We start from the raw sequence: 11,542 nt of genomic DNA, 5'->3' as shown, positions 1-11,542 counted from the left end.
TAAACTGAACTACGTTGAAGAACCTATCGCTATTCTTGACCGTCAGGAAAGGCGTTAGAGCAATAAAGTGGTTTGGCAGGTGAAGGTGCAGTGGAGCCACCGAAGGGGTTCCGAGGCTACTTGGGAGTCCGAAGACGAGATGATGAAACTCTATCCGGAGTTGTTCCTGTCGTATCGGGATTCGGGGACGAATCCCATTGTAAGGGGGGTGGACTTGTAACGGCCGTTAATTTTTGGTTCAAGGATTCAAAGCTTGTAAAGTATGTATATTTCTCGGGATTCAACCTACCTTTCTCGAAAACCTTCTCATCATCCCGGTACGTTAAATCATTTGACTTTTCAACCAAGATGTTAATTCTTTAAAATTGGAAGGGCTAGAGTGAAAAATTTTTGCATCATAAACAAAACCCTAACCCCCCCCCCCCTCCTATTTCTGATCGGCAGTGTGCAGCCCCCCCCCCCCCCGGTTGCGATTTTCTTTTGTGCAGCCAAGGTTAAGGCATAAAACTTCAATTTAAGGTTAGTACTATGTGCCTACAAGTCTTTTACACCTTAATTGATCATTATATCGCGCGTATTGATCGATAAATGGCTTGTTTTAGGTTAACCGGGTGGTTGTCCAATTGAGCGGTTTTGGGACTTTTTTGATTGAGGTTTTTACACCAAAATCTTCCTAGGTATGTCTAGTATAACATACTTTAAAATTATGTCCATTGGTGTTCGATTGATTGGTCAACTAGTTGTAGTTTGAATGTTAGTGTTCGGTTGACTAGAATTGTAGATTGTTGCGTTTAACGCGAGGGTTGAAGTGATTAACGTCCAATTCAGCTCAGGTGAACTTGGTTTGATGTACGGGCTTTTGAAAAATCATTTTTATAAGTTATGGGGCTGAATTGGTTGTCGGTTACTCAAACGGGTCGTTACAACGCGCAATTGCGTTTATTGAATAGTTGGTGTGTTGTACTTGCGAGTTACCGACCCATTTGACTCGTGTAGCATCGTGTGGACTTGTTGGTTGTGAATGTATCATATTGGGTCCACACGGGGCTGAGTTGGATGTTAATTTCCTAAACAACTCTTAAACGCGCATGCTAGTGTCACCTAGTGCTTCCGGGGGTAATTTGGGAATTCTTTATTCCCGGGAGTCCCTAAGGGTTGTGTTGGTGAATGTAAGGCCCCGGGGGCTGTTATGATTGAGTTTGATGAGGTCGAGGCTTTAGGAAACTCGAACCATGTTAGAACGTCTCGTAGGATAAACGAGTCCCTTCGGTGTCGTTAGCAACAATTGTTTGTAAACCGACAGGCGTTTGACTTGTGGGGATACTTAGGGATTCTCTAGCTCGTGGTGAATACGTGTCTCGTTTCAGGTGAGTTCATGATGCCCCCTTTTACTCTTTTTAAGTTTTTGGGCCAGCATGCACACCTAAGTGATTTTGCTTGATGAACTGTTTAAATTATTTTATGGGCTTAATTGTACTGGGTAGGCCTTGGGATGATATTATTGTATGTTGTAAGTATGTTTGTACATATATTATTGTATGGCCTATAATTGGCGATGTTTAGTAGTCGTTATTGACTACGGATGTTTACATATGCCTACTTCGTGTTTGCATACGTTGGATGAGATGTTACGTGTTTAGGTTGTATGTGTGCTCGACCCTGATGTTATTACTTGGATGATATATATGTAGGGATATAATTATAAGGATGTTTATATATATATATATATATATATATATATATATATATATATGTAATGATGATTACTTATTGTTGATGATGGCGTAACAGTTATATCCCGTTTATTTTAAAACTCTTGGAATGACTATTATGATTATTATTATTATTATTGATGTTAATTATTAAAACTTGAACTCACTCAGCTCAAGCTGACTTTGTGTGCATGTTAGTGTGAGTTTCAGGTTAGGAGGAGGATGCATTACCGCTTAGATGTGCACGAAGCTACTTGGACGGTGAAGGGCATACGTAGACGGAAGTTTTAACATTGAACATTTTCCTTTAAAGTTTTATTAAATACACTTAAATTGGTTTTGGGCATAATTCCCGGATTTTGGGAACTTGTTTTATTAATTATAGTTTTCCGCTGAATTATACTCTGAATTGGTTATTTTAATGGAATGAACTGTTTTTGAGTTAAGTATTTTTATAAGTATTTTGTATGAATACCAACAGTAGGAATCCTGGGATTCGGGGTCTTACATCAAGGAAGGTTGGACCATGCATACGGATGGTGCCTCCAACATAAGAGGAACAGGTCTAGGTATCCTGCTAATATCGCCACAGGGGGACATTATACCTCTATCCATATCTTGTGAATTTCAGGCTACTAATAATGAGGCTGAATATGAAGCCTTAATAGTTGGTTTGCAATTAGCTAAGAATATGAAGGTCAGGTATCTTCAAGTTTATGTTTATTCTTTGTTATTAGTTAACCATTTCAATGGCTCTTATGCAGTGAATGCAGAAAACTTAATAATATATTTAGAAATGGTTAAGAAATTAGCTATGTGTTTCGAAACATTTGATATAATACATGTGCCAAGGGAATAGAACACTGAAGCAGATTCCTTAGCAAATTTGGCATCAGCTCTCAAGATACCTATCGTGCATATCTTGACTCCAGCAACAAAGGAGTACCACGAAGTCTTAGAGACTTCAAATCCTGAGGATAATCCAGTATCTTGGACCAATCCCATAATACGGTATCTTCAGGATACCGAGATCCCATAAGGGGAAAATCCCAGAGCTTTCCGAATGAAGGTAACCCAGTACATTGTCTTAAATAATGTTTTGTATAGAAAATCACTTGCAGTTCCATACTTGAGATGCTTGGAATATCAAGAAGCACAAGAAGTTCTCAAGGACATACATGAAGGTGATTGTGGAAACCACACTGGGTGCAGAGCCTTAGCATCCAAGATACTAAGGACAGGTTACTTCTGGCCAACAATGAAGAAGGACGCAATGCACTTCTCCAGAAAATGTGATGCTTGTCACAGCAACATCCTGCATCAACCAGCTGAACTGTTATATCCTATCATATCCCCATGGCCATTTATGAAGTGGGGAATGGATATTGTGGGAAAACTGCCCAAGGCTCCTGTGGAAAGGTCTTTATGCTGGCCATGACGGAATACTTCTCCAAGTGGATTGAAGCAGAGGCATTTGTCCAAGTTAAAGAAAAGGATGTAATCTCTTTCATCAAACGCGACATCCTGACAAGATTTGGTATTCCGGCAGAGATTGTTTGTGACAATGGATCACAATTTATCGGAAGTAGAACAACCAACTTTTGTGAAAGTTGGGGAATCAAGATGGTGACTTCAACTCCAGTACATCCTCAAGCTAACGGTCAAGCAGAATCCAGTAACAAGATCATCATCAACAATCTGAAGAAGAAATTGGGGTCTAAGAAGGGAAAATGGGCTGAAGAACTACCATTTGTTCTTTGGGCTAATAGAACCACATCAAAAAATGCAACGGGACAAACACCTTTCTCCTTGGTTTTTGGGGCCGAAGCTGTTATCCCTACAGAGATGGTGATCCCCACAGCAAGAACCAGCATCCAGGATACTGAGTCCAACAACCAAAGCCTTATTGAAGACCTGGATACCATTGATGAACTCAGAGATCTCGCCAGGATCAGAATGGCAGCATCCCAACAAAGAATAGCCAAGTCCTACAACAAGAATATAAGTATTCGAAGGTCCAAGTAGGGGACATGGTGTTAAGAAAGGCATTCCAGAATACCACTAGCCCAGCAGATAGAAAGCTAGCTCCAAAGTGGGAAGGCCCTTACTTGATCGATTCAGAAGCAGGCAAAGGGGTCTACAGATTAATCACTATGGAAGGAGTCCCTATACCAAGAGCTTGGAATGCTATCAATCTCAAAGCATATTTTTGTTAGTATCCTTAACTGGTATTTTCATCTTAGAATAAAGGTATGTTCCCTCGTCTAGTTTACTGATTTAAGATATTTTTTCAATTCCTAATAAGTTTTTTGATTATGTTTTCTAAAAATATATAATCTTTAAAATATTTTATGTTCAGGATATATGATCCTCAGGATATTTTAATAAAAAGTCTTAAAGATATATTTTCTGGAACTATAATCCTCAAAATATTCAAAAAGCATGCTTTCAGGATACATTATCCTCGAAGTAACTTATTTCAGAAAATTAAAGACATGTAATATTCCAACTAAAACTTACAAGTTACTGAACACAATACTTAAAGCCAAAAAATTATATTATTACTAATAATAAGTGTAGGAAATTAAAAGGGCAACACCCAAGTTTCGACTTGAAAAGCCAAGATCCCTCCACCCGAATATTGCCAAATGTCCAAAAGTCAAGATAACATGGGCTTCGTCTTGGAAAGTCAAGATCCCTCCACCCATGTATCCTAATATCCTAAGCATAATATTGTTTCAAGACAGAAAATTAAATAGTTTAACAACTATTACAACCCAACATCAGACCAACAAACACAAACAAATAAAAATTGGGCTCAAGCCTTTTCTTTACCGCCATCACCGCCCAATTGTGCTCCATCACCAACCGCCTTCACTGCATCCTTGATCACCACTTCCACAGCCTCTTCCGTAGCCTTCTCCACTCCACTCAGACCAGCATCCTCCACATTCTCACTGTTAAGCTCAGCCAAGACTCTCTCCCAAGCAACCACATCCTAAAAAGGAGTCTCCAGTCCCGCATCTTTTGCCTCCTTAGCCATCTTGAGCCGGGACTGAAAAATAGAGACATCAGCCGACCTCTTCGCCCCTTGGGTAACCTCTTGGATCTTCACTAGATGATCCGCCTCGTGGTGGATAAGTTCCTTCTTGGCTAGCGAGAGTTCCTGCTTCAAGTCCTCGATCTCCTTTGTCTTCTTGTCAAGAAGGCTGGTTTTGGCATTTGCAATCTTCAGCATCTCGGCTATGCGAGTGTTGGCATCAAGAAGCTCATAATGCAGATCGTTGAAACAGGAGGATAGCTATTCCAGTCCCTGTCCAAAATGAACTTTCCTCAGCATATGTTATCTTCAAGATATCAGGACGCTGTCAGAAGGCATACCTTATTAAACTCCAGGTTACAGGTCAGAGAAGAATCAGAAGCCTTTTGGGTCTTCCTCTTCTTAGAACCTTTAGCACGACTGCCTTCGGGTTTTAGCTGGGGGACAGGAGCGACTTCCTTTTTCTTGGTGCTGCGAGTAGAAACCATGCTGTCAATATCGTCAAGGATGAAAACTGAAGCCGATTTTCCTGCAAAAATACAGGTTAGTATCTCTAACCCTCAAAAATATTTATGCTAACATTTCAGTGTTCCTTACCAGACATAACGGAGCTCGCGGACGGAGATGGTTCTTGAAAGCCTGACTGGAAATAAAGTGTCCTCTCTTCCTCGTCAATGAGAAAGAAAGAGGCAAGCTTATCCTCAGTTTCTTTGGTGGAAGGGGCAATCTCGAAGAACTTCAAAGCTGCAAAAAAAAAATATCATTTACAAAGATATCAACATATATCTTCAAGATAAAGTATCCTACTTTTGAAAACCCAGAGATAAGGAAGAGTATCAGGCTGTGGGAGAGAATCTCTCCTAACAAAAAAGAATTGTCTCTTCTACTGGTCATTATTCTGGGTGTTTCTCAAAACGAGCGGGGTTTGACCGGATTTAGTTTTAAGAAGATATCTTGAAGATTAGTGGCTGCGAAGGTCATATACAGAAGCAAGCTCTGAAAGGGTAAAATCGAGGGCATGGTCAGCAATTAACCTCTCCAAAACGAACAAGGTCCTCCAAACCATGGGCATGGTTTGGGCGAAACTGAGACCGGTTCTAACAAAGAACTCGGTGGTAAAAGCAGGAAAGGGATAAGTAAAACCGATCTTGAATGGCAAAAAAGGAAAACAAATCCAGGTCTTAGAGACAAGGTCAGATAAGACGGTCGGTTCGAAGGGTCAGAAAACGGCTCCTGGAGGGAAGCAGCCTCGGGACTGTAAGCTTGCAATATCATTGTTATTGAACGTGCATATCTCGTTCACGGGGTTGGCAAGAATATTTTGGGAAACGAAATCTTCAATACCAGAATCACGGAGCTTCGGACTCATAGTTTCCAGAAGATAAAGGAAAGAAAGTAAGAAGAGATTACCTGGATAGAAGAACAAGTGAGTGAAAATGTTATTTATCCAAGTAATTATAAGGTCGGCCTAGGGTTTACTCAAAGGACGGACGACTGACACGTGCATCAAGAATCCACCATGCATGCGAAGATTCAAAATTCAAAATTTAAAAATTTTACAGCTGTAAACCATATCTACAGCTGTTAAATTTGGGGACAATTGTTAGGGCTCGGATTTTCAGTATCCTTAGCAAACAATATATTCAGAACAAATCTAGGATGCGGTATCCTCCAAGGTAACAGGTATCCTAATTATGTTATATAAGTAACATGTTGTCTGCTACTTTCTTTGTTTACCAGGTCAAAGACCGTTGCTATGATCTCCCGAATACTTGCACTTGCTACTATTAGAACGTGGCCGATAAGGAAAACGTGTTAGATTGAATGACTAACGGCTAATTGGATTCAGCCTCATATTTCCTAAATTATAAGCAATAGTTGTTACTCGTTTAATTATAAATAGAGCTACAAACTTTAATCAAAACACACACTAGACACACGAGACTTACTAATACTCGCATTCTCTGTAATCACGATCGAGTTTCAGCTCCACACTTGTAACCACTTTTTGTTATTAATAAATCGGTGGTGATATTTTCATCGCCCGGGGTTTTTTTCTTGTTATCCTCAGGATAACGGGTTTTTTCCTCGCAACAAATCTCTATGTTCAAGCCATTTTTACAAGCACCTAGTCTCATTTTACTACGTTTGTCAATTTTTGACCAAAACAAGTTTTTAAGAATATTGTTTAGTTTTGTATCGCATCTTTTATTAAAAGTTATTCAATTTTTTTTTAATCATTCAACTAAGAGGTTTCAAAAACTGATTTCAAATTTTATTATCATTGTAATTATTATATTAAATGTTTCTTAGACAACGTTTATGGCGTAAACTATACCGAATGTCGATATTATACCGGTAACGACACGAACAGATACCGACCAAACAACATTCGCTACAAGGAAAACCACTTTTAGGGGCGACGCCTGCCGCCCTTAAAGACCCCAAAAATCGTCGCTAATTGATATTACTAGAAGCGGTCTGAACATCCTTTTCTTTTAATCTCTAATTTGTGTAATACATTTAATTCTTTTTAAATGCTATATTTTATAAAATTTGAAATATTTGGTCGTTACATGCTTGTGTTTATCTATGTTTCTACCCAACACATCGATCCAACACAACATCCATTAATTTTATTCTTGAAATTTATTAAGTTTTGAAAAAATATTTTTGCATTTTCATATGCATTTAGTTATTTGAATCAATTTTGATGGAAAAATATTTTAAAAAAAATCTCGTTGACCTGATATATTAAAAAATTATCATTCATGTATAATTTTTTATTCATGTTTTCTATATTTCACCATTTACTTTTTATATAATTTGTATAATATATAATAAACAGATATAATAAACATAACTATATTTTGATGTAATACCTTTTTCAAAATCATTAGCCATTTAATTTTATAGCTTTAATATTATTGGCATTTTTTAATAACAATGACTTTTTCTATTAATATTAGGAGTGAGAAAACGTAAGATTTCAATAAAATACCTATTTTGGTAAATAAGTTTCAAATCACCTATTTTGGTAAATAATTTTTCACCCATCCTATTTTGATAAAAAAGAAAACTCAGTTTTCTCGTCATTCAACGAAATTATTTCGCTTCTAATCCTTCTTTTTGTGAATTCCACCCTTCTACTTGTATTTTCTTTAAACAAATCATATGTGATCCTAATGTTTCATTAAGGATATAGTGATAAAGCTTAAATATCAATGATTTTTATTGCTACTTTATACGACGTGATTCATAATATAATATTTATGGTATATATACTTATGCTAGGGAATTTCGGTATCGAATATTCTGGATAATCTGAGAGTCGTATACACTTTTAGATTGAAACTATTTGTTAGTACTCCAGATTGTATCAAAGTTGTATCTTATTACCTATTAGCCAGTTAATAATTAATACTTACAATTTAACCAGTGATATTCTCAATCTTCATTTCCATTGCCAAAAAAGACGTACTTGCATAATAATCATCGATTTATACTCAATTGACACTCTATCTCTCTTAAAGTGTATACGCTTCTCCATTTTACTCATAATAATCAATGTGAGCAAAATAGAGTGAAAGTTAGCTTTTTACGATTATGAAACTCTGCTTCCTGTCAAGAGTGTAATTAATGAACTATATTATCTGTTAACGAATATTAATTGTCGTATAGTGATTTTTTATCGTGTCTCAACGAGCACTTCCTACACCCCCATCTTATCATGAACACACAAAACCAAACCACCATTCTCATCATTAAACCATGACCACCACCACCACCACCACCACCACCACCACCACCGAGCCACCGCATCACCACCACCTCCAAACCCAGAATCCCAACCAACCCATCTCCCAAAAATCACTTCTAAATCTCCTAACCACCAAATGCACCACATCTCTTCATCTCCTCAAACAAACCCACGCTCTCATCCTCAAAACCAACCACTTCCAAGACCACTTCATCGCCGGAACCTTAATCAAATCCTACGCCAACCCTAACTTCAACACCCCCACCAATTCCTTTATTCAACTCTTCTATCAAATCCCCAATCCAAATGTATTCGTATACAACTCAGTTATCAAAGCATGTTTCGACAACAACAAACCGTATTTATCTCTGTCACATTATTCAAATATGGTGGGTTCTAATTCAAACCCTAATAAGTTCACTTACCCAGTGTTGTTTAAAGCTTGTATGGCTGTGGGTTCTGTAGAACAAGGTGTGCAGATTCATTGCCACGTGGTTAAAAATGGGTTTATGGAAGATGGGTATGTCAGAAGTGCTGGGATTCAAATGTATTCGTCATTTGGGTGGTTGATTGAAGCTCGGGTGATGCTTGATTATGGCGAACCGGATGTTATTTGTTTTAATGCTATGATTGATGGGTACTTGAAATGTGGGGAGGTTGAATCTGCCAGGGGTTTGTTTGAGTGTATGGTGGGAAAGAATGTTAGTTCTTGGAATGCTATGGTTTCGGGTTTGGTGAAATTAGGGATGGTTGAAGATGCGTGCCGGGTGTTCGATGAAATGCCTGAACGAGACGAGATTTCGTGGAGTGTTATGATTGATGGGTATAATAAAAACGGGTGTTTTAAAGAAGCGTTGGAAGTGTTTAGGGTAATGTTAAGGGAGAATATTAAGCCGAAAAAGTTTGTTCTTTCGAGTGTAGCGTTGGCTTGTGCAAATGTGGGTTCGCTTGATCAAGGTAAATGGATCCACGTGTATGCGAAGCAGAACTCGATTAAACTAGATGGTGTTTTGGGGACTGCGCTATTGGATATGTATGCAAAACTTGGTCGGCTCGATTTGGCGTGGGATGTATTCGAGACGATGAAAGTAAAAGAACTTTCTTCTTGGAACGCAATGATTAGTGGCCTTGCGATGCATGGTCGAGCAAAGGATGCAGTCGAGCTTTTATTATTGATGGAAAGGCAACGGGTTAAACCTGACGAAATCACATTTGTGGGAATACTAAACGCGTGTGCTCATGGAGGGTTGGTTGATGTGGGGTTAGAGTATTTCAACCAGATGCAAGAGTTTCATGGGATTGAGCCAACGGTCCACCACTATGGGTGCATGGTTGACCTCTTGGGCCGAGCTGGACGGTTAGCCGAAGCGGAGGACCTCATACATAGCATGCCAATGACACCAAATACTGCGGTTTGGGGTGCACTTTTAGGCGTGTGCAGGGTCCATGGAAACGTAGATATGGGTGAGAAAATCGGGAAAATGCTAATCGAATTAGACCCGCTTAACGGCGGTCGATATGCGCTCCTATCCAACATATATGCGAAGGCGGGGAGATGGGAAGATGCCAAGAAAGTGAGAATCTTGATGAAGGAAAACCGTGTTAAAACCACCCCGGGTAAAAGTACAATCGATGTGGACGGGACCGTTCACGTGTTCAAAATCGGGGACACCGACCACCCCCGGGCCCAAGAGATTTATAACATGGTAGATGAGATGATTGCGAAACTAGAGTTAGAAGGTTATGTTCCTAAAACATCGGAGGTGTTGTTTGATATTGAAGAGTACGAGAAGGAAACAACGTTATGGAGACATAGCGAAAAGCTTGCTGTTGCGTTTGGGTTGATTAGTACGTCACCTGGAACGCCTATTCGGGTCACGAAGAATTTAAGGATGTGTGAAGATTGCCATTCGGTTATTAAGTTGGTTTCGTGTGTGTACGGGAGGGATATAGTTGTGAGGGATCGTTTGCGGTTTCATCATTTTCGGAATGGGAAGTGTTCTTGTAAGGATTTCTGGTGATTATTGATATTTTTTTGTAAACTATTTTGGTACATATGTATGATTAAGATATCCTTTCTAAGAAATATATGATCAACTATGAAGTTTATCACTTTGAATACAACAATTGTGACATGCAGCAAATTTGTTCAAGAGGTGTTAGGGTCGATATCTAACCCACCCAAGAAGTGTAACAATTTTTCTTCAACTTCTATAAATAAATGCAAGAGTTTGTATGGAGAGAAATTGCTTTACATGGGCTTTTTAAATGTTACTGAGACACCCTTAAGTCTTTTGTTGAACAAATACAAGCATTCGAGTTTATGAATTGTGATATGCATAGCATAACCAACATATCAACCCCAAGAATTGTTATGTCATTCCTCAGTTGCATAATGTGCCCAAAAGCTCATATAAATATATAAGGAGAAACATATATCTTGTAACATTCAGCAGTTGTATCGTCAATATTGTTTACTTTGTCCACAAGAAGCTCATACACTTGTTTTGATTGTCTAACTGTAGATTTCCAAAGAGGCCACCATTCCCAGTATTACTTCAACCTAAACACGCTTAATGTAGAATTTTCTTGTCATCGACTACCATTAAGCCCAAAATGTGTTTGGTGATATTTGAGACGAGATGTTTCGCATTTACAATATTAAAGAGATTTTCATGGAAGTCTTCACAACTTTGGAGTGAGTTTTTATACCTTTCTCATTAGGATTTGTAGAAAAACTCAAACATTAAAAATTCTAAGAATTGAAACATTCGAGTTGTGCAATCAGGTTATAAGTCCGGTCATGTGATTTATTTATATAATTTTCCGTTGGTTTGACACCAGTATAACTTAAGTGTTACATTTCCAATTACTCGAAATAATTTCCCACCCGTTTACTCATATCTAAAAACAATATATTTTTATATTTAACAAAATACACAAGTATTTTGAAGTTGTAAGAAACTTAAACCATGAAAATACATAATTTATTTTAAATATAGTTGATTTGGTAGAAGATTATTTGATATT

The 11,542-nt window shown here is 38.2% G+C and overlaps 1 pseudogene; it reads left to right on the top strand.

Moving 5' to 3' along the window:
• Nucleotides 1-8,796: 8,796 nt before the first annotated feature.
• Nucleotides 8,797-10,533, top strand: LOC143534391 (pentatricopeptide repeat-containing protein At5g48910 pseudogene; annotated as a pseudogene).
• Nucleotides 10,534-11,542: the final 1,009 nt, after the last annotated feature.

The sequence above is a fragment of the Bidens hawaiensis genome, unplaced genomic scaffold (genome assembly GCF_021521415.1).
Source record: "Bidens hawaiensis isolate Kalapana, Puna unplaced genomic scaffold, B.hawaiensis_p1.1 tig00010163_1, whole genome shotgun sequence".
Taxonomy (NCBI): Eukaryota; Viridiplantae; Streptophyta; class Magnoliopsida; order Asterales; family Asteraceae; genus Bidens; species Bidens hawaiensis.
This window is presented reverse-complemented; position numbering and strand designations above follow the sequence as displayed.